Source organism: Triturus cristatus, chromosome 2_1 (assembly GCF_964204655.1).
Source record: "Triturus cristatus chromosome 2_1, aTriCri1.1, whole genome shotgun sequence".
NCBI classification, from domain to species: Eukaryota; Metazoa; Chordata; class Amphibia; order Caudata; family Salamandridae; genus Triturus; species Triturus cristatus.
This window is the reverse complement of record NC_140581.1, coordinates 799,219,645-799,244,192: the sequence shown is the minus strand read 5'-3', so window position 1 is coordinate 799,244,192 and position 24,548 is coordinate 799,219,645. Positions and strand designations below refer to the sequence as shown.

General features: G+C 43.7%; 1 protein-coding gene across 5 annotated transcripts in view; it reads left to right on the top strand.

Moving 5' to 3' along the window:
* SPIN1 (spindlin 1) overlaps positions 1 to 24,548 on the top strand; it is a 268,258-nt gene that overhangs the window by 1,369 nt on the left and 242,341 nt on the right. The gene's annotated exons all lie outside the window — the stretch shown is intronic.

Sequence of the window (24,548 nt, the reverse complement as noted above, 5' to 3'; positions counted from 1 at the left end):
CTCTCAATTACGTGCTTGACGTAAAGAAATGTAAATAAAGCCAGGGTGCAAGACCGAGAATGTTTGCCAATAGGGTTATGACATCTAATGGATGATTGTCTAATGTAGTAGTTAAGCCTCCTTAAGCAGATCAAAATGACAGAAAATTGTTGTATTAAGTAAAATGTAAACGGTAAACCATACGTAATTAGTCTTGCAATTTGAAGATGGTAGAAGATATTAAGACGTAATTTAACCATTGAAATTTCTCAACGGTCTCTGTGAATATATTGATTTGCGTTGTATGTTTTAACATCAGATTACCTGTTTTGATCACATTAAAGCCACCTAATAGGATTACCTTTAGACAAGAGAAAGCTATGAATGTGTTAGTGGATAACTGGTAATTTTGGTAGTTTGAACTGGTATCTAAAAAAACAAAAAACTGGTATCTTTAAAACAACTATATTCCTACTCTCATTTGCTAAGCAAGTCAAGTGTCAGTTTCTCATTTAGCTAAGAATGGCAGAAGTTAAGATTACTAAATTGTGTCGTTGATTTTACTGTTTGAAGAACGTTTAAAAGCTGGGTAGATAAGTTATCAAATATTCATAGTCCTTAGATTCTTGCTTACATTTGTCCATATATACTTGAAAGAAAAGACACTTTTCAATAACCAATCCAAGTTTAATAACCTGACTTGTAATTGGGAATCTTCTCCCCCCCCCCCCCCCCCCCCCCATTTCATATTTTTAAAAATTGATGATAGATTTTTTGGATAAATATGTATATGCATTATTAGCTGTGCAGGCTTCTGGTACAGAACATACTGAAAACATAAAATGTATACCTACAGAATTATAATTCATAGATTTGTAACCATTTTTTCATATTAATTATCCGCTTAAGACCCCTGGAGAGATTTACTTTTCTCAAGAGGAGCTTTGTAGTATCTATTAAAGAGCCACTTCAAATAGTCCTTAATGTCAATCTACCTGAGAAACTCCTATGGTTCGCTATACGTTTATTTCACGTCTTTGCATGAGAATAATCATGACCTCTCACCATCCGCTAAGAAGAAAATCATTTTTAAACAGAACTGTTTTAAAATGTATGGCTTGCTTTCACTTTTCGAAGTCTTGATTGTGCCTGTTAGAAAAAGTCTGCTTTTATCCATGACTGTCCAAAACCTTTTTGTTCCAACTGAAAAATGGATTAACATGCTCATTTTAGTTTAATTACTGGGTAATCCTAATTGTCTGGAATGCTGTCACAAACCTTCCAAATAGGAATTCACTTGAATTGAGAAATTATGTGTGCTTGTTGGAGGTTACAAACTTGACACAATAGTTTATTTTTTTTGTATTTTTTGTTCCCCTTGATCTGACTGTAAATCATTGCGCCCCTTGTTCAGTTTGTTGCTACATTCGTAATTTGCTTTTTTGATATTGATAGCTAATACATTTCAGCTCCTATAGTCACAATGAAATGTAGATGTGAATATGCTAAATGCAGACTTTGTTTCTACATTCTTTGCATAATTATCTTTTTCTCATTTTCTTCAAAGAATTACCTTGTAAGGCAGTGGTCTTCAAACTTGTTAATGCCTGCACCCCTGTGGGGTAAACACATAATTGCCCCCCCCTTTCACCCTTCTTTTGAAATGACAATGTTTAAATATGTCTAGACCTATTTAAACATTGCAGTTCAGTTCTGTACTGTCTTAAAAATGCAAGCAAATGCATGATTGCCAACCAAATGCATGATTGCCAACCATAACTATTCTGGCCAGGCAGGCCTTAATAATGTGTAAAAGCATCCACAGTATAGTAATTGGAAATGGGGGTGGAGGGGCTTGAAGAATGATTGGAGTCTCTTCCATTTTGACACCGTCTCCCTGCCAGGATATAAATGACAAAATAGTGGACTACCCCAAATCATTACCCCCTACTATTGGAAACAAAGCACTGTTATCAACATAATGCTTGTTTTGGCGAGAGTCGGATGCCCCCCCCAGGGATCACTTCGAGGCCCTCCTTGTAGTGCCGTTACCCAGTTTAAAGAACCTGCTCTTAGGTGATAAGAGCAAAATTGTAACCACACATTCCCTACTGAACACCTTTTGTTAAATATACATTCTCAAAGTATAAGAACACTCTTGCAAATACTCCCTGTGTAATGGAAAGAGGGGGTTCTTTGCCATTGTACAGACAGCCTAATTGATGTATCCAGAAATGAAAGCTATTGCTGTTTAGAGAATCCTTAAATATGATATCAAAGTTTCTATCCATTGACATTCACACATTAGGTCTGTTATACTGTCACTAACAAAAGTTGTGACTTCCTTTCTGCTGTTTCTTTGAGAATAAGAAATCCTCACTATCTAGAATATCCTGTGCCAGTTGGAAAGCATGTTTGAAAATGTCTGAAGAAATCTGATAGGATCCAAACCTTTCCATGTTAACTTGTGTGGAAGATCACGATTTTAGTATGCCTACCTTAAACGCCGCTCTTAGATCTTGATGCCTTTGGTCCTAATCTCGCTGTGCTACTTTCCCTTTGTCCTATAAAGACAGATTAACTGTATGCCTACCTTAAACGCCGCTCTTTAGATCTTGATGCCTTTGGTCCTAATCTCGCTGTGCTACTTTCCCTTTGTCCTATAAAGACAGATTAACTGTATGTCATTGATTGGAGTATAAATAACAAAAGTGTTGGAAAACTTCGATGACTTACCAAAAAAAGTAACAATATGTGTGCTTGGGGAAACAAATGTATTTGTCTTAATGTAGGCTTGTAGCCATCCTCATCTAAAATTTATTACCATTGGTGTATATGTTACACCTGGCATTCCGATTTTGCTACCTTTCTTTTTAATTACGTTTTTGATACTATGTATTTTAAGGCTATATATATATATATATATATATATATATATATATATATATATATATATATATACAGTAATTTTTTTTGCCTGGTGTTCTATCCAATCAGAAACATTTTCTCAGGGTAGTAGATTGGTATTTAAATGATTTGATTATTATAGATTAATGTTTTGACTTCTTTCTGTAACTCTCTGCTAATTTGTTTGCTAATTCTCTTATGGAATGGTAGATTTGAATGCATCCACAAACTGGCAAAATGATTGTCGTTTAATTTGCCCTGTGAAACAACACCAATGTGGTGAGTTTGCTGTCTTTTTTGCGTCCTCGGCTGCTTTATATGTACCACGGCCTTTTAATATCTAATTTGAAAGACTGTACAGTGTAATCTTTTTGTAGAGTTTCTTCATTAATTTGCTCGAGTAGTATTTCCTTTGAAGTTTTAATATATTTTAATCCTTCAGCCTCTGATTGCTTTTTTTTCTCAGTCCTGAACATTTTTGTCAAATTGAGTGAATGTTGGTGGCATAGTACAGTTAATCTTTTATATTGCACAAATCTTAAGAGCTAGCATTTCTAATAGTGCATAATCTCAAGGATTAACAAATAGAAATGTCATTAATATACAGTGCACCTCAGTTTTCGTCCAATGTATTTGTTAGTGGATAGGGAGGTTTTTCATTTTGAGGAGACTTTTTCCATCTTTGATTACTACACGTTTGAGAAATTGCTGTTACCTGACTCATCACCAAGCATACTTTAATAATGTCAGTATGATCTGATGTAGTACTCTGTTTGCTTGTTTGTGCTGCTGACGTCTTTGTAACATAGAGGTGGTTGACTCTGTTCTATCAGTCGATGTCTACCCCTGTATTAAAAAGCAGAATACAATAAACACCCCAATAATCACTAGTAACAATTGCAGGGCTCATTTGTAACTTGATTTGGATTGGAGTGTTTTTTTAAATAATTTCTGGGTCTTAAATCCGTGCCATGAAAATCATTTATTCAATATTCTTCGCTGAGGAAGGGGATGAGATTAACGTAATTGAAATGGCCGAAACTTAACATTTTATGCTTCTACTATAGGCTTGAAACCACAGTTCGAAGTAGGATCCATGCACATCTGTTATTGCAGCCATTGCTGTGTAGGCCAGCTTGTCAACTATTGTTATTTGTTTATCATTTAATTATTACATCGTACAGCGCTTCATTTTTCACTGCTCCCTTGCTTTGTTTATACAAAAATATTTTTAATGAGTGCCAATACATTGACTTTGTTGTTAGTATCATTGTCTTGCATTTTTAAAATATATAATTAATCATAGTACATTTTTGTATTATTAGCAGCATGCATCGTCAGTGCTAACTAGATTAGTGAGTGAGATATACCAAAAGCTATTGTCCATAAGAACCTTTTCACCTATCATCCCGTATGAGATGGGACATGGTGAAGCAATTTCATGTTACATTGACAGCACTTCTGTATTAATTTGTATGACACTGATAATTCCAGACCTTGTATAACAATATCGGTTTAGCTCACCATGCACGGTCCGAGGTGTTTCTGACTCTAAATAGAAAACCTATTTTGAAGTCGAAAAAAAGAGATTACATTGAGAAGACAATAGAAACAAACATGAGTAACCGTTGCAGTAGAAAGACTGGAGCAAACTGTACAGTACAAAATCATATATGGTGTGGATGAGAATTCTGACTGTCTTGTATTGAGGCATCAGGGAAGTTTTTGATTAGCTCAAATGCAGGTCAAAGAGGCAAGTTTTGGGGTATTTCCAGAATGTGAGCATTGAGAGGGAGTTGGCATATCCAGAGGTATTTAGTCCTTGACAAGAGTGGCGGTGCCTGCAAATTAATCGGAGTGTGGGTGATTTTGAAAAAGGTGAGTCTTCCATGTGAAGAACTTAATCACTCTATGTGAACAAGTCTGTAATGGTTCACTGGAGTGAACTGTCAAAGGATGAGAGCATGTGACCCCAGTATATAATCCCCTGACAGATTCAGAGTGGTCAAGTGGCATAAGAAGAAAGACACAATAAGATGGAAGATATCAGTCAAACACTCCAGCTTTTCACGATTCTGCAAATGACAAACTACCAGTGTAATTTATTACCGCAAACACCACCGCCTCATCCGAGCCACCAAAAGGTCCTCCTTCAAGGAACTCATCGACAACAACGCACACAACAGCAAAGGGCTCTTAAACATCGTGAAGGAGCTCTCCAGCTCCAACAACATCCTGCTGTCGCAAGACCTATGTGACTTCGTAGCCACCTTCTTTCACCGCAAGATCACAGACATCCACGACCGCTTCAACACCCAGACTTTCCCTACAGCCACCAACACTGCAGAACCACCGCCCCCCCCAGCCTCACCATCCACCTGCTCTCCTGGACCCACGTCAACCACGACGATACCATCAAAACCATGAACACCATCCACTCCTGCCCTCACCACATCTTCAACAAAGCAAACCGCATCATCGCTCCCCAACTGCGAAAGATCAACAGCTCCTTCGAGACCGCCACCTTCCTGGAAAGCTAGAAGCACGCTGAAATTAATGCCCTACTCCAGAAACCCATAGCAGACCCAAAGGACCTCAAGAACCTCCGGCCCATCTCCCTTCTTCCGTTCCCGGCGAAAGTCATCGAAAAGATCGTCACCTGGCAACTGAGCCACTTCCTCGAGGAGAAGAACATCCTGGACCTGTCCCAATCCGGATTCCGCAGCAATCACAGCACCGAAACCACCCTCATTGCTGCCAAAGACGACACCAGGACCCTACTGGACAATGTCAAAACCGCAGCCCTCATCCTCCTGGACCTCTCGGCCGCATTTGACACCGTCTGCCACCACATCCTACACAACGCAGGAATACGCGACAAAGCCCTGGACTGGATCACCTCTTCCTCCCCGACAGAACCCAGAGGGTCCGCCTCCCACCTTTCCGTTCCGAAGCCACCAACATCATCTGTGGCGTGCCCCAAGGATCATCCCTCAGCCCTACCCTCTTCAACATCTACATGACACCGCTCGCCAACATCGTCAGCTCACACAACCTCACCATAGTCTCCTACGCCGGCAACACACAACTGATCCTCTCACTCACCAAAAACCCTGCGACCAAATCCAACCTCCATGAAGGCCGTCGCCAGCTGGCTGCAGACCAGCCGACTGAAACTTAACTTGGACAAGACAGAAGTCCTCCTCCTCGGATCCACCCCCTCAGCCTGGGACGACTCCTGGTGGCCAGCCGCCCTGGGAGCCGCACCCACACCCACCGACCATGCTCGCAACCTGGGGGTCATCCTGGACTCATCGCTCTCAATGACCCAACAAGTCAACGCCGTCTCCTCCTCCTGCTTCAACACCCTTCGCATGCTCCGTAAGATCTAAAGATGGATTCCCACCGAAACCATAAGGACAGTCACACAGGCCCTCGTCAGCAGCAGGCTGGACTACGGCAACGCCCTCTTCGCAGGAACCACGGCCAAACTCCAGAAGAGACTCCCAACGCATACAGAACGCCTCTGCACGCCTCATCCTCGACATAGCCTGCCACACCCACATCACTGCCCACCTGAAGGACCTGCACTGGCTCCCAGTCAAGAGGATCACCTTCAAGCTCCTCACCCACCCCCACAAAGCACTACACAACACCAGACCAGCATACCTCAACAAGTGTCTCACCTTCTACACCCCCATCTGCCAGCTGCGCTCCGCTGACCTCGCCCTCACTGCCGTCCCATGCATCTACAGGAACTCCACTGGCGGCAGATCTTTCTCCTACCTCTCGGCCAAGACTTGGAAAACCCTCCCCACACAGCTGCGACAGACCCAGGACCTGCTGACCTTCAGGAGACTTCTCAAGACCTGGCTATTCGAGCAGTAGCTGCACTCCCACCCCCGCACAGCGCCAGGAGACCCTCACGGGGGATTAGTGCGCTCTACGAATAAGTGATTGATTGATTGGTTGAGGTGCGTGATAGCTGGTATTTTTGTTATATCAGTCACAAAAGACCGTAAGGACAGTCTTGTGGTTCATTTTTTTTCATTCCTTGTTTAGGTTTTGCATGAACAGTGCACATGCTCTATTGGTGAAATCTACTAACAGAAAAAAAAACTTAAAACGGGCTCAGAGCCTGCCCATTAATTACCAATATTTCCCATCGGTTGGCTCCAACATCATTCTAGTTTTCTTGCTTCCTATTGGTCAGAGCCTCCCCCTTGCCTTCCTCCTGGGGCTTTGATGGTGTGTCTCTGCCGTGGAGCATTGACCAAGTACAGCTTCCTTACTGTGACCAGTGTCCTTCCTCTGGCTGCAGACTCCTGCAGGTTCTCCCTTTTCTTTAATTCTTTAATTTTTTTGTTTGTTACCTTTTACATGCATTCTAACAGAGTGCATCTCTCTGCAGTCCCTTTTGTTCACCCGCCCTCCTCCTCCAAATGTTGCTGCTCACTCTCTCGTTTTGCTTTCTCCCACCCTCCTCCTGCTGTCTGTTGTGCTTTCCCACCACTGCCCTCCTCCTGATTTCCATGCTTGTTTTGTCACCCCCCCGCTCTCCTCCTGCTGTCCGTGCTTCCTTTTCCATCCCCTGCCGTTTGTGCTTGCTTTCCATCCCCTCCAGTGCTGTTGGTGCTTAAAGCTCCCTCCCTCGTGATGCTTGCCTCCTATGCTGTTTTTACACATACAGCACAGCAGCGTGGACTGCTGTGCAACTTGGCTTAAAGAAAAAAACATGCTGACACGGTCAACGCTGGCCACATCATAGCTTTTTTTTTTTTTTTCTTCTTCACTTTAAGCTATGTTGCACAGCAGCCTACACTGCTGTGGATCACGTCTAAAATAAATAAAAACCAACAAAGCCAAATGAGTCTCAAAGATTTTGGCAATGCTTGTTTTCAGCTGGGTTTGCTTTATTTTGAGCATACCTTGAAATCATTACAAATCTCTTACTGTTTAGAATGCATTTATTTGACCTACTGCTTGAGACCAGGGAGAAGCTGGGGCCTTATTCCTGGTTTGCCCTCGGAGTTGACCCACCTCGCAGGAAAAATTGCTTTAGCAGAGAACTTCTGGAGACGCCATGTTAATGACCTCAGGAACATAAGCTCTCTTGACTATGATGGTGCAAGCCTCTTTCAGATGGAGAGAGACGGGAAATGCAGTAAGTGGCCAAGAGCTGTGCCACAGGGCCCCATCCTTGCTCTCCTGAGACTGAACCAGTCCTGTACAGTGAGCAGCTGCCCACTTGAGAGCTCCTTGCTCCAGGACCTCTGCTCATTACTAGCTCCTTCATGTGCTGCTGGTGCATATTGATGCTGGTTTTACTTGACCTGTCAGTCTGTCTAAAAACTGAATTTCTTCTCATTTCGGCATTGCGCTCAACTTTCGCAGTCCAAACATGTATGTATAAAGTGCTTCTATAGCGCAAACGTAGACAAAATATGTTGGAGCCCTGCACACGTTCAAGGTCATGCTTGAAGTCGGCAAGTAATAGGAGAGAAAGCCAAGATGTCGACTGTTAATGCATTGTGATGTAGTGTTCTTTAGAGAGGTGAATCTTCAACTTTTTCATAAACTGTAGCAGCATTTTGGTGGTCCTAATGCTTGTGGGAATGTTGTTCCAGATCCTAAGTGCATGGATGGAAAAAGCCTGTTGTCTTGTCTGTTTTTGTTTCCCATTTTGACCCATCTTAGTCTATAGTCTGACGCTCTCCTGGCTGTGACGATCAGTGTATGAACAGTGATTGACTTGTGGAGTATCAGATTGCAAATTGGCCCTCTTTGACCATGCTAAGCCCCTTTGGACTCGTTCTAAACAAGCTCCTTGTCCTACAAATACTGATCAGTGCGATGCCCAGAGCGCTTTTTGGCTATGAACTGAGGCAGCTATGGGGATACGTCTTTTCATCCCAGAAAAAGACATTAAGATGCTAGTTCACTCATTGGTGCATTCCATACAAGATTATGCTTACTCCCTTCTCGCTGGTCTTTCTTGAGCAGGCTTCTTCAACGTGGAGTTCGTGAGCCTCTTGTAGCTCTCCAACTACCTGTAAGTAGTTCTCCTGTGTGCAACCTAAGACCACTAAATTAGAAGTGTGGATTTCATTGAATTAATATATGTATACCAAACTTGAAAAGCATGTATTTGAGAAGAAAATGTGCGTACTTTTAGAACTCCTAAACCACCATAGCATCCGAGCTACGACGCGCCATCAACGCCATCTTCGAAACCTACACATCCCCCGACGACTGGAAACGCACAGAAGTTAAGCCCATCCTCAAGAAACCCTATGCAGACCTGAAACTACCGACCCATCTCACTTCTCCCATTCGCAGCCAAAGTCACTGAGAAGATAGTCAACACCCAGATGACAAACTTCATCAAGGAGAACTCCATCCTCGACCCATCCCAATCCGGATTCCGCAGCAACCACAGCACCGAGACCGCCCTCCTCGCCACCACAGACAACATCCGTACGCTCCTCGACCAAGGCCACACCGCAGCCCTCATCCTACTGGACCTCTCCGCAGCCTTCAACACGGTCTCCCACCGCACTCTTGCAGCCAAACTCCACGATGGCGGCATACTGGGAACCACACTTGACTAGCTCCGCTCCTTCCTCGCCGGCAGAACCCGAAGGATCAGACTCCTGCCCTTCCTCTCCGAACACACAGAGATCAACTGCAGAGTAACCCAAGGATCATCGCTCATTCCCACGCTTTTCAACATCTACATGGCCCCTCTCGCCGCCATCGTCAGACAGCATGGACTCAGTATAGTATACTACGCCGACTAGAACCAGCTCATCCTCTCCCACACAAAGGAACCCAATGTCACCAGACCCAGCTTCCAGGAAGGAATGAATGATGTTGCATCCTGAATGAGCAGCAGCTGTTTGAAGCTCAACTCGGAGAGGACAGAAGTCTTCGTCTTCTGACCCACCCCCTCGGCCTGGGACAACACCAGGAGGCCCACCACCCTCGGCAACCCTCCTCTTCCTCTCCTCCCCCCCCCCCCCCCCCCCCCCCCCCCCAGAGACCACCTGGAACCTCAGCATCATACTCGATTTCTCCCTCTCCATGACCCGCAAGATCAACGCCGTCGCCTCCACCTGCTCCAACAACCTCCGCATCCTGTGCAAGATCTTCAAATGGATCCCCCTGAATCCAGAAAGACCATCACCCACACACTCATAGCAAGCAGACTGTACTACGGTAACGCCCTCTACTCTAGAATCGACAAAACCCTGGTCCGCAAACTCCAGACAACCCAGAACACCGCGGCCAGACTCATCCTCGACATCCCACTACTTGATCACATCACCCATCACCTGCAAGATCTCCACTGGCTCCCCGTTGAGAAAAAAGTAACGTTTAAGCTACTCATCCACGCCTACAAATCCCTCCAACACCAGACCCAAATACCTCAACAAAACTCTCCTTTCACGTACCAAGAAGAAACCTCTTCTCCGTCGACCTTGCACTAGCAGAAACCCCACGCATCCCCAGAGCCAGAGCGGGTAGAAGAGCCTTCTCCTACATCGCAGCAAAGGTCTGGAACGAGCTCCTGGCCAACATCAGATGCTTTCACACCTTCAGGAAGAGCCTCAAGACTTGGCTCTTTGGCTAACTCTGAGCTGCACCGCCCCCTCTCCTCCCCTCTTTGCTGTCGAACCAGACTGTAATTCTTTTTTTAATTCTCACTTTTTTGTTTGTAACTTCTTGACTTTGTGTTAAGCCCTGTAATGTCTCTGGGTAATGTTTAGCAAAATAAAGCTGCATGCATAAAAAAAAGTCCTTGCGCAGCCCTTAAGCTGCTGCGGATATAGGACAGATAATTGCTGTGAAAGGTGGCCTTAGATGAGAGTGTCAATGAGGGTGACAAACTGAAGCTGTGCCTGGAAAAATCGACCTCCTGGAAAGTACTGTACGCCCAACGTGGGACAGTCTGTTTTCCTGCTAGCTAGCTAGCGAAGTTGAGAACAGCACTTTCCAGTTTACGTTTTGTTAGTTTTATCAAGAATAGCCACCAAAATGGTTTTTTGTTCTGCGTTGTCTCTCCTTGTGACGCAGCAATCTCTGGGGGCATGGGCTTGATCAATTAAAATACATACCATTTACTAATTGTAAGTCAGGGTGTACACATGGGTCTCAAATATGGAATGGGTCAGAGGCCATCACAGGAAAGAATCATCAAATATGGCATTCACCGTTAAAGACCCTGTGGTAGAGTCTGGCATTTTTCCAAAAATAACCCATGTGGACAGGGCACATAGTTTAAGACTTAAGTGGAAGGCCTGCTTAGCAATTTTTAAAAGTTTTTTTCTCCTAGGCACTTCATTCAGCATTAATAGCCAGTTTTGTTTTGAATCTTGGCAGTGGTTATGGATATGGTTGGCTTAAGTTATGCCAGTACGGTGTAGAAGCTATGCTGGATTTATTAAACATGCCAAATGTTGAGGGCTCCCTCAAACTATCTTCTGGTTAAAGCAGTTAAAAGCCAATAGTTATTTTTCTTTGCACCAATAAGAATCCCATTGTGTTTGTTAAAACTGAAAGAGTTTCTATACCTGTTCCACTGCCTGCTAGGAAGCATCCAAATTGTTCAAGTAAAATCATTTGAAATAGCTCTTTTCTTTCTTTCTACGTAAGTACAGGTGTGTGACTGTAACATTTAGGCAACCTGTTTGTGGCATTCTACTTCCAGTTAAGAATAGCAGTTACACTAACTAGCAGGGACGGTACTTTTTGGTTTTGCCATTGCTTATTTCCCCCTTTATTTCAGTTTTTGGTTCTGTTATATTTCAGCGTTGTTATCCACCGTTTAAGAAACTGCTTCTGTCAGTGTGTTACTGCTATCATGGAATTGATTTATTTTGAGGTTTGCATGTTTGTCATTGGTAGTTTTCATCTTGTCTAGCAATGCTTCCAGCTTTCTTGAGTTTGAAATGCGTAGTTGCATTGGCGTTTGTGGAGCAGAATATCCTGTTATAAATCTTACCATTGCTTCTGAGCAACCAACAGCATCTCCTTTCTTACCCTTGTGTAGTTTTCATATTAATACAATGCAAGCTTCGTGTACGATTGTTTATCATTTGCTGGTCTCTGCAATAATTTTAATCTGGTCTAGTTTGTCTTGGCTATGGACAGTTTGGAGACCTATTGTTTTCATTATGTGACACATACCCAGAGTGGGATGTGGGTCAGCTCCTTGCTCACAATTGGATTGCTTTGTTGTCCAGCTCACTTCTCCTCACTATTCTTGTGTTTTTCCCCATCCAGAAGCAATTATGTCTTGCAGTGTTATGATTGGTTGAGTATCAACCCATTTATATTTTTCACACCGTACCTTGTAGGCGAGAGGCTGTACTTGTCTTTCTCTCTTGCTCCTTCCCCTATCTCTTCAACTTGCTGTCCCACCACGTTTCCAAATCGTAATAGAGTGTCCGCTACCTCTCCACCCCATGCGCATTTTCTCCACCTGCAATGCTATTGGGCAGCAGCCATTTAAAAACGTATTTTGTAACCCTTTCAAGAAGCCACACTCGTGCACACCTTATAAGGTGGCCATCTTTGAATAAGAGTTGCTAAAATATTTTTTTTACATAGTTGCAGGCTGGTGTGTGTGACTGGAATAAAGAAAGAACAAGAGCGCACCTCCCTGAAAACATAGACTTGAACTTACTCCAGCACGCAGAAAATATAGCGGTCATTTTGTGATGGGGCAATGAAGCTACAGAAACTGCTACTCTGATGTCTAAGGGAATATAAGCTTGTAGTAATGTTACTGACATATAGAACCAACCCCCCCCCCCCTCCCCAACACCCCCAAAAAATCCTGTACCGAGTTCTAATTTTTTTGTCTCTGATAAAGAACGTTGCATCAAAATCTAAAAGGCACTTTAAATATTTCATTAGATTAGAACATAAAAGTAACATTCTCCAAACTATTTTGAATTATTTTATTCCTGCGTATATTCTTCTAATGGAAGCGGCTATTTGTAATATGGCTGGGTTATTGTCAAAGTATCTTTTCCAAACCTCTATTCCTGTTCATGGAAGTGGGCCACAATAAAGGCCCGGTTGGAGCTGTTGGTGCTACACTCCTTTTCTCTTCACCACTATTGCTAAAGAGACACAGCAGTAGGCATGTATGCCTACCTTAGAGGGGGGGGGGGGGAGGAGAGAGGCTAGGTGATGCGCGTATGGCAGTGGAAGCATTGGGCTATGGTGCTCATGCTGCCAATCCCTAGCAGTGGTAAGGAGCGTTGTCTGTAGGTGCACCTCCTTCATGTTATTTTTGAAGGCCAGAGAAATAATGTCTTTAAGCTGTTGTCGCTGCCATAAACACTCATTTTTCGCGGAGACTCTCCAGTTGTCAAGTGCTCCCTTCTACAGCTCATATGAACAATTTGATTGACAGATTATCATGTCTTCTAGCTTGTGTGGCAAGCCACGTTGTCCTCTTAAGCACAAGAGGTAGACAAGCTTCCAAGTCAGTGGCGGCAGACACAGCACCAACAGCTGGCATTGCTTCCGACCTCTCCCTCTTTGTCTGCCCAGCGGACCAGAAGGGAGGACTCCTTTCCTTGTGTTTAGTTACAGTCCTCTTCAGACCCTCATTGAGCCCCTCAGACCCGCTCCAGCCCAAGGAGGAGGAGAAGAGCCTGGTGATGTCTGCACAGGGTAAGGAGTCTGCTCCTTCTGCACTTGCGCTAGAGTAGAAAGTAGGTTTTTTATTTCTCCTCTATACCGCTACTGTGTAATTCACCCCATTATCAAACCCCAGCCCTCTTTCTCTTCCCCCCGCCCCCCTCATCTAAGTGCCTTTGCTCTTGTTGGGTCGCCTGGCTTTAAACCAATATTGAGGACATTTGGTATGAATGCCAAGGTGGTCGGTATGGGTTTAAAATGGCACTGATCTGTCTGAGACTCTACCTACGTGTGAAACAAGCCACTGACCAAGCAGGGCAGCTTTTGATGCATGCCTACAGGAGGTGCACAGTTTAACATCCTACAGATGCCCGTTTCACTAACTGGCACAAAGATGCAGGCACCCGTACACATGGGCCAGCAAACGTAAAAGGCTTCTAAACACTCACTTGCTCCCGTCCCCTTAATGTGCGTCTTGGGCTCTAGTTCAAGGAAGGAACTGGGCTCCCTCACCGCTATTTGAACTAAGGAATAGAACAATAATCGGGGTTTGGTGGGCACCTGCTGTGAGTTCTCCATATGTAGAGCACTTGTGATGCTTCTTGGCAGAGCATTGTGATTCTGTACTTTAGAGGAGCATTAGATAATGCACCTCATATTAACACTGGGTGCTGTGCATCATGGAAGCACTGAGGCAACCCACAGAAATCTGAAGCATTGCACAAATGGCAAGTAATTGTGAAGTGCCTTCTTTACTAGATGCTGAGTGCCGATGGTGCTCTCGTAGAGTATAAGGGGCTGCACATGATGAGATCATTTACTACTTTGAAAGAACTCTTCCTGGTCCCTGGGCGTGCATAGCTTAGCTGGCATGACGAGGACACAACATGCTTTGATGTCACGACCCCAAAGCTGTTTCTTAATGCTTGCTTGAAAACCGTGTAGCTAAAGGCCAACCTTTCATGTGCAACTAACCCCTCCTGGATTTGTCCAGTTTTTAACCAGCTGGCTATCCACTCTCACCATAGTCTTAGGCGACGTGCTAGAGTGCATACATCAGTTGCACTGGCCCTTTTGTATTTGGCGGTGCTGTTTTTTTTTTTTTCTAAAGCCGAAGCTTTCAGCAGGGCAAAAGGTTCTTAGAGCCCGTCGAACATTTCACACAAATGGAGCATGTATGTTTTGACAAAAGTGAGTGATTGAGCTGCTAGGTTAGTGGTCACGATTTGTTTTTGGGATGGATATGAGTTCATGTGAGTAAAATGTACGTTCTATTTTAATACAGAGTTGGGTGTGGCTTTCCTGGTTTGTCACGCAGAATGGGAGAGATTGACTTTCACAGCACTTTTGGACACTGGGAAAAGAAGAATAAAAATTAGGAAAGCATTTGCCAGCGTCTTGTTAGTTTCGCTAAACTATATTCCAAGAAGGAGCAAGTGAGAAGAGATACAGAGTTCGCTCACCTTACCAAACATCTAACCATACAAAATCAGGAGTGAACCCCTACTGTGTTTGGTGGATCACTCCATACTAACCCAAGGGGGATCACCCTATTGTATTAAAAGGACTCTCACCCACTGTAATTCCAAGTTGCATGCGTCATAGAGTCCTTGTCCTGATACTTAGTATAGCTGGAAAAGCTCAAACTTAGTAACCAAGGGAGCTCTTTGGTTATTGGGTAGGATTCTAGATTTAAAATAGTCTAGGGTGTCCTGGGGGTTAATTTTATTTTCAGAGGACACCCTGACTGTTAAAACCGGTTGGGATGCACTGTGGAAATGAGTATCCTCTGTATTCCCTTGGCCAGCATGTTTCAATTATCACACAAATGCCTCAACGGGTTAGCTGGCTTTCGCCAGGACCTCCCAAGGATTCCTTTAGTATCCTTTTTGTGTGCATTTAATTGTGAAACTTCCATCATACTCATACATGCTGACCCCTGTAGGTCTCTATGTTGACATTTCTTTAGTGGCGTCTTATTTAGAGCTCCATGAGGGTAAGGAGGGAGATGGACCTTGTAGTCTAACTTTCATCAAAGCTCTTATGACCGTGAACCGGTATGGTTCCAACTTCCCCTAGGGTTGTTTATGTATGGTTTCGCTAAACTGTCAAATGCCTAAGTTTTGTGCAGACCTAGAGATGAAGCATAAACCAGGATCTGATGTCCTAGTACACAGAAACCCAGTTGTCTCTTGTTACGATCTGTTAGTCACAGAAAGAAACCCATTTTTTTTTTTAACAGAGTTTGGAGTTGAAACTTGAAGCGGAGGCCATCTGCCTTGAGCTAATGCATTTCCTGTGTGCCCTGTGCTGATAAGCACAGTGTTTGTAACACCGTACTAAGCGGAATCATCAGGGGCAACGCCTGCATGCAGACTCTGGATTGGCTTCTTTCTTAAAGCCAAACATTGCCCAATGCAAAGGCCGGCGTCTATCTTGAGAGGGCTAAAGCACCATCTGCTTTCTGCTTAAAACCTTTGATCAGATATCACATTTAGCAGGATTAGAGATGAGAGTATCCATGGCAGGGATGCTGGAGGAACCACAGTCTTAATTTTTTTTTCTCACTAATTCTGCAGGCTGAAGGACTTGTTGGGATGGCTTCCTTTTTGATGTACCTCTATGCAGTTCTGCAGACACCGCCTTTGTGTGGGGGTGATGCGCCTCACATCAGGGTAATCTCTTTTCTGGAGCACCCACAACAGAGGCAAAAATAGGTGTAAACTCTCTGTGCCTGGCTATCAACCGCAACAAAGACAGTGACCAGGAAGGAGACCCAAGGGTGGTTTTACCTAAAAGACCCTTCTCACTCTGAACAACAGACGCAGCCCTCTTTGCCCCCACCATCAACCAAATACTACAGGAAGGACCTAATCCTATTTCTATAGGAGCCTTGTCTCCTTTGTTCTGACTTCACCATCTAGGTCTCCTTCTGCATCTCTTGTGATGTTACTTTCCCAGACAGTGGAAGTTCATTACCCACATCTAAAATTGAAACCACAGGCCTTCTTCACTCTGCTGCGCTTATAAGTACAATGCATATAGTGTAGTAGCCACATACACAAATTACACACGGGTGAGATTTGGTGACAAAACTATGTACAACTCTGACCATGCATTGGCGAGGCACACTCCTCCAGTGCAATTTAACTCCAGTTCATTTAGTGAGGGGCTGTCCAGTCACTTTCACGTGGACTGAGATGTGTTGCAATATCTGGTGTAGTTTGCATACTCATAAGGGCAAGTGGCAAGGCATCCACCTAAGTCAATGTGGATTCTGTGCATATTTTAGCTATCTTGGCTTTCAGGATCCCATTTTCCCTTTCGGTGGCACTGGCTGCGTCAGGGTGATGTACACAATTAAACGTCTGTTGTACTCCCATTGCCTTGCAGACCAATTCCATTATGGAATTATTAGGGTGATGAGGTGCACCCCTTTGTCACTTGAAATCACCTGGGGGGTGGGGGGGGGGGGGCAAACCAAAATATGAAAATAATTCTTTTAACAAGCATTGAGCTGTGGTCATAGCATTTCATTGCTTAGTAAGATAGCCTTCAATCCACTTGCCCAACCTACATACCACGGTCAGTACATGTTGATACCTATTTGTAGGAGACAGCTCAATAAAGTAAATTTGCAAATGTTTGAAGGGTGCCTCAGCAGGTGCAAAATGTCCTGTTGGGTTAGGAATTCCCTTACCAGCATTATGTTGTGCGCGTACCATGCAATTGTACATATTTTGTCTGCAAATGTCCGTATATTAGCATTTTCCCAAAACATTTCCATGCTGTTTACAATGCCTTCTCTTCCCAAATGTGAAGACTGGTGATCGTCAATGTTATCGGATATTACAGTTTGTCAGGAGGCATAAATTGATAACCATGTTGATCCTTCCAACAGCCATTTATCAGAGTACCATATTGTTGACATTTCTGCAATTCTTCTTCAGTTGCTTGTTTTGGCAAATCTCCTATGCCCCTAATACTGGAGTCATATGCACGTTCTAAACATATGTGAATGACGTGGCATTCTTGCTGTTTGGCTGGCTGTTTGATCAGCAAAGGCAGTTCATTTACCTAGATATTATATAATTATTTTCTTTTTTTTTCTTTTTGGTGTGTGCGCGCAATACATTTGACAATGGCTTCCTGTTTTGGCAGCAATAAAGCATTAAGCAATTCAACAATAGGTGGATCATGCCGTATTTGTGATCCTTGAGACACGAGGAGATCTTTCTGGCCAAATCCTGCCAAAGTTAAGCACAACTCCAAACACACAGTGGCTATCAGTATATGTATTCAGTTAATCCGGTGATCAGCTCACAGGCTCTTAATGACTGTTATTAATTCCGCTGCTTGTGCAGATAATTATAATCTACAAGTTTCTATGACATTGTGTAAGGTGATAATGGGATGCAATAGTTGTCCTATTCTTTAGCTTAAAGCAAGAGCCATCAACCTAGAAGTCACTATCTTTCTTCCATTGGTGTGTCCTGTAAATCTATTCTCGCTTTGGTCTGTTCTTCTTTGATTAGTACACAATCATGGGGTGTGTCGGTATCATTCTGGACAAGGGACAAAAGGGTTGCTGGATTAAGCGAGTTACATCGATGTACGTAATATGAGGATTGAACAAATTTAACTCATAATGTGTTAGTCTGGCATTTATCAAATCAAATATTGAGTTTGTGTTTTGTTTAACAGGATCTCTACAGAGTGAGGCACATGCAGATACACTTTGTGTCCAAGGATCAGAATGTCTGCTTCTTTAAGGGAAACCACTACTGCTGCATGCACGCAGACTTGCTGGTAATCCTCGAGCAACCTTGTCAAAGGTGGTAGAAAAATAAGCGCACAGTCTTTTCCTGTTCTCCTGTTTAAGTGTGCGCCCATCTTGTTCATCTACCAAGATGAAATTCTTTAGTATAGTGAGGCATTCCAAGAGCAGGAGCGTAACAAAAGGCCTGTTTGATTTGCAGAGAACTATTCTGGTGTTCAGTTAACCTTGGTAATGCTTGTGGGTTTTCTTTAGTCATGTGGCCTAGCAAGAGTGTGGAAAGAAGGGAAAGGTTAGGGTTCCTTTGTCTGCAGTAGCCTACCACAGCCAGGAATGCTTGTAATTGCTGTCTTATAGGGGTTGAATGTCCAATATAGATTTCACTATTTGAATGTCAAGTCTCCTTTGCCCTACGACAGGAGGTGTCCTAAATAAGCAACCTGTTGAAAAAATTGCAGTTTAGTGGAAGATGCCTTGTGTCCATGTGTACCAAGAAAATGTAATAAGGCAATGGTGTTAAAAGCAGAGTCTGCATAGCTGCCAAGTTTTCACATTACTTATGTTTGACATTTAGTTTGTTTCAGTGAGCTTATGAGTGACATACCATAAATGAGTGGCACTTCTAGTGACACTTTTATGCCAGTAAAACCAAGCAGTAGAGGTTGCAGCATGGTGCCGTGTCTCCTCTTACTACTTGCACTATTGATTAACCACACCAGCCTGTGCCCCTGAGCTGATCATGACTTTGAGTCATCAGTTAAGGTCTAATTTTCCCTGTGTTGAATTGACTCATCTGTGCCAAGAGTCAAGTGCTGCTCAGTGACTGTTTGTCAGGCTGCACCAGGGCGTCTTGGTGCCTGATCTGTCAGGGGTGCCACTGGGTGGTGCTGTTTATAGGCTAAGGTGGAGACAGCTAGTGCACTAGGTTGCTCAAACCATTAATTGCACAACTTTCTCACATGTCTTCATCCATCACGATATAACTGCACATTGGTGGTTCTTATGCACAGCAGTGACACCCTACTCCCACACAGGCTTTGCAACCGCACTCCCAATATGGGGAAGTATTCTGCCCAGGAAGCAGGCGTTTTCAAGGCCTCATTTAGGTGTAGTAAGTGCTATATAAGCGTTGCTGTACAGCATAACGAAATATTTACTGTAAATGTTCTTTTTAGCCACGTTTCTGATCACGCACCCACATTCACAGGCCTGACCCACTGAACGCAGTCTCACAGTTCCTGCCCACCAAAGAAAGAGAATAATTGCATTTCCGAATCTCTGCAATATTAGCTTCAACAGAAACATTTAACTAAAGCTCACGTAAAAAGACCCCGCATTCATTTGCTTTTAGTATGATCAATGACTTGATAAATAGGGAGTTATATCATCGTAACTCGTAAATCGCAGTTCGATATTTTATTTTAAGTAAAACATTGACTGCTTTTTTAACTGTGTGAAGAACACCTCTCAAACTATTTCTGTTATCTGTGGCTGGCATTCGGTACTTAAGGATTTAAAATCTCTTAAGGTCACACAGATCGCATTTAGTTTCAATATAGTTAAGAAAATCATACCTTTTGGCACTTTCCTAGTAAGAGGAGCATAAACTGACTTGGTTTTATTATTAGTCAAATAAAGTGACTGACGTTACCTTTATTGTTCTTAAACCGAAGATCCATCCTATGGAAGTAGATTACTGTTCGCCATTGCTGCTGGAACATAATGAGTATTAGGTGAAACGTTGACGACTTCTCCACAGAGAGGCCGGCAGGCGAGCCCCCTGGAACGGTGTCATTGGTAAAACCTCTGGGGGCTGAAGAGGCTGGGGATCTGGCCCACCTGCAGGATTCGAGGCGCAGGCTTAGGACTGGGTGCCAGCCATGGAAAAGCAATGTCCTGCAGCCAGCACAACTTGCACTCTTCAAAATAGGAGCTCAAACGAGGGGGTTCTTCTCCAGCTCTCTACTGAGGGGCTCATTGATTGGCTGCTGGTGTGCAAGGAAACAACAAAGCTGCAGCCTGACCCCACATTGTTTTTTTCCTTTGTAAAAAACATAAAGAAAATGGTCTAATGCTAAATGGCAATAGCTAACTTTTTTGTAACTGCGTAATCTATTGCATTGCATTTGTACTAGTGAGTTATCAGTATTGTAAATGGTACTGGTCCTTTCACTAAGAGGAAGGGTCCACAAGCATTTGCAATGCAATAGGTTTCGTACTTGCGAGATTTTTAGCCATTGGCATTGTAAATGGCAATGTATTTTATTTATTTGTTTAAAAAACCTGCAATAATAAAACATTGTCATTTACAATACTAATATGTTAAAGTTTCGAAAATGCGAGACCTATTGCTATGCCAATGCTTGTTTTCCAATGTTCAGGGGGGACAGGACTGTATAATATTCGTTGTCGTATTGCTAGATGTACAGAATTTGTACACATAGACGCGTGCCAGATGCCATCGAGCACTGTGGGCAGTGCATGCGTCATGGACAGATGATTAGTAAACATCTGGCACAGCTATCGCACCGTTTCACTATTGCCACAACATTGCACGTCCAGCACGACAGGCACCTGATGGCTTCCACGTGTGTCCCTCGAAGAACCAAGAAACCCAACATGTCACCCCACCTCCACCCATCCTCACTCACAACCACAACTGAAAGAGCATGGCACAAACTAGCACGCCCATACATATTTGTCATCACCGATGTTTGCACAACAGTCCGAGGCTCGGTGTCTAGTCAACATTCTGTGATTCAGGGCAAATCACTCAAAATCTCCACATGCCTACCAAAAACAAATGCGAGACCTATTGCATTTCTACTGCTTGTTAAAAGTAGTACTCGCCACAAATGTACTCGCCACAAATGTAGACAGCTCGGTTTCTGCTCCAGCTTGCCTCAAAAGCACTTCTGAGTTGCTATAAATACTGGGCCCTTAAGGCAGCTGCAGCAGCCTGTCTGATTCTCAGACTCCGAGGGTTACTGTGCACCTTGCCTGGACTGCAAACCTCGAGAGCCTTGCTCTGAAGGCTGATGTTGTGCCGGAGGAGAGACAGGAAGCTCCGTCCACTAGGACTTCGGTGACGTGCACTCACTGGGCCTCTAGAGCCTCATGTACCGCCTCCTGGGAGGCATGCGTCACCCTTTCTGTGGTGCGACCAGGTATGTTCCAGAACAACACTTACGCTTGCGCACCTCGCACAGCATGGCACATATAAGCTAAACTCCATTTCAACCATGCAGTCTGACGGATGTACAGGAACCAAAATCTCTGAAAAGTTTTCATAGCCAGGGTGGACACATCGGAGGCAATTTTGCCATGATGAAAGAGCCAACCTTAATTGTTGGAGCATTGCTCTGGCATCCCTTTTTCACTCGGAACATAAAACAGCAACTTATAATTTCAAATCTCCAAAGGACTTGCCATATAAATTCAGTGAAAGCGACATTCAAAAGCAAAACCTACAAAATTTTAAAGTAACCCACAAAGTTACACAAAGGTACAGTCGCATAGACCCATTATAAAAAACACCGCACACCCTTATCGGCCGTTCATGGTGGATTTTCACATCAGAACTCATCCCAGGAAGAAACTAGGTATGCACTTTGTTAAAGCAAAAAACGATCGTTAAAAGGATTACAAGCCAATAGTGCGAACACCGTCAACATTTGGAACAGCTGCAAGTTACTGTGAAATAAATTTTGGCAAACACTAAATGCCTCTCAGATGTATTTGACAATCGTATATAAGCCTAACCACACCTAACGCTCCTGTATAATGCTTTCGAGAAAACATCTTTCAACTTCGAAGAGTCAGCCAAAAATTCGGAATACTATAAAGTCAATGTCCTTGTAAGAATGACGAAGACAGGCGGCTCTCAAAGATACTGAGCAATCTCTGACACACTGAACCCTCTTCGGGAGTTAATCAGTATTATGTTGTCGACATGCGTTGAGGGGTTGACGTGACATTGTGTGGATGAAAGGAGGCGCCTACAGACGTGAGGGATAAACAGGTTTGATTCTCAAGCAGTAACCAGTGGTCAGCGGCGGTGTCCCAGCAGCATAAGATCACCAGGTTGGGCAGCGCCCCCATATCGAGCGAGAAACAAGAGGAGAGCTTACCTGTAAGAGTGTACCAGGTGCTCAGAATATCAACAGTTCACCAGTCGCCCCGCCCCAGTAGGTCTCATGGGCGTTGGGCCTGTCTTCAGTGCTCTGTGCTGCCAACAACCCTGACGGGGACTGACGGCTCGCACCAGTCACATGTGACAGGAAACCAGAATATCTGCCTGAACCTCCACGGCCAGCCACTAATCAGCAGGTTGCAACACGCAGGCCCTTTGGTGATGGTGATTAACAGGGAGGTTCCAAAACAACAAAAACAAGCGCTCGCCATTGTGGGAAGGCAGCCGCTTGTTTATATTTGCATCGTGCTTTCACTTTAAGTGAAAGCGCGATAAAAAAATATACACACAGCTGAGTGAAACAGATGTGTACACGCCCCCTTGAGATAAGAAACTGCTTCACGACAGCCGTGAAGCAGACGACCCAGTCCGGATGGGTCGGACGAAAAGGAGAAACGGCGGTAACGAAAAAGCATCCTTTTTAATGGGAAGCCAGCGTTTAGCATAAACGCTGATGTGACCTAATGAAAATGATGGGCGGGGCTTCAAGCCCCCTTCTGAAATCTCCTCATACACAATATGTCTTGCAGAGCGTGCAGCGCATGCGTGCTGCAATGTTAGGCGAGACCTAAAAAAGTAAAGGCACCTTCCAGAGACAAGTGTGCTGTAGTCTGTCCTGCAGCTTAGTGTGCTGTTTGTTTCACTCTGCAAAGAGACCACTTGGTCCAGGTCTGCCCATTACACCCAGAGGCTGATTTGGGCTATATATGAAGCCCAAGTCGTGCTGCTGTGACTGTAAACACAGACTGACCGGTGCCAGCAAATGAACATTTGTGACATTTGAGCCAATGTATTTGACTATGGCATAGTTCAAAACAAGCCAGTGATAATGGACTGGTAGGCTGTGGTTATTCAGCTGAAGTTCAGCTCTGCAATCAGCACGCCTCCTGGTAGGTGATCCCAGTGGTACTCTAATGCGCGACTGGTGCATTTTAGTGCAGTGATTTGGACGTCCGCACTAAAATGCGTTAGTCTAACCCCAAATGTGTGGTACTTGGCAGGGCCAAGTCTGTTTCGTAAACTCCTTTTGTTCTTTCTGTGCTTGTCTCTCAGCATAGTATTGCGCAATGGCTAATACTTATGTTAATGGCTAACTCCCCATGTTGGCTCAAAGGTATACAGGGATAATTTTATAGGTTCCTGAAGACCATTCACAAAACAGGCTGGACGGAGCCTGCTGAGCCTCGTCATCAGAGTCTATCCCACTATGGGCAGAGAGCACCTTTTGTATCCAGTAGAAGAAAGCTGTCACATTCTTGTCCTTTTCTTGTTTACAGTTATTTAACTTAGTCCAGTACAGTCTCTTGTGGGGCACCAATTGTTGCAATCTAATCATCAATTTACAGTGCAAGTCTGCTATTTCATCAGTTACTTGCCCATCAGACTTTCGTGCGTCTCTTGTATTGTTAATTGAAGTCCAACGTACATCTTTAAAATTTTCCTTCCTACACTTTTTCCATAAATCAGATGGAAGCCTACAAGAAAACGTTTGGTTTAAATAATTTAACGTTAGCTGTGTTGTTCATAGTAATTTCTCCGTTCTAGTGTAGAATTCATCAGGGTTTTCTTTGTCAGGATAATCTTTGGAAAAAACTATCAATTCCGTCTTGGTCCAAGGGACGTGAACATGGTACTGGGATTGTTGTCATCAAACCATGATACTTCACGCATAGGGCCCAGCCTACTGGCAGATCGAGATTGATATGCCCTAATCCACTCCAGATATATGGCAAAAGCATTGTTACATTCAGCATCAGTCAGTGTAAACATGTCATATCTATTATCATAATGGGTGGAATTAGGAGGCAGTGCCAAATCTTGAGGCTGGTGCTGCTGTTGCTGTACTAAATTATAGCTAATACATAATGTATACATTATCTTCCTTAATTCTTGTATTGCATAATTTTTCATAATGTTGTCACAGGTACCCAAATGCCTGTCTCCTTACTTGGGGTATTGTGGTGTGCCTTTTTGCCAACAATCATGAACAAATGCTTTGAGTCTATCTCTTATTTCTTGGTACTTTTCATCAATTTA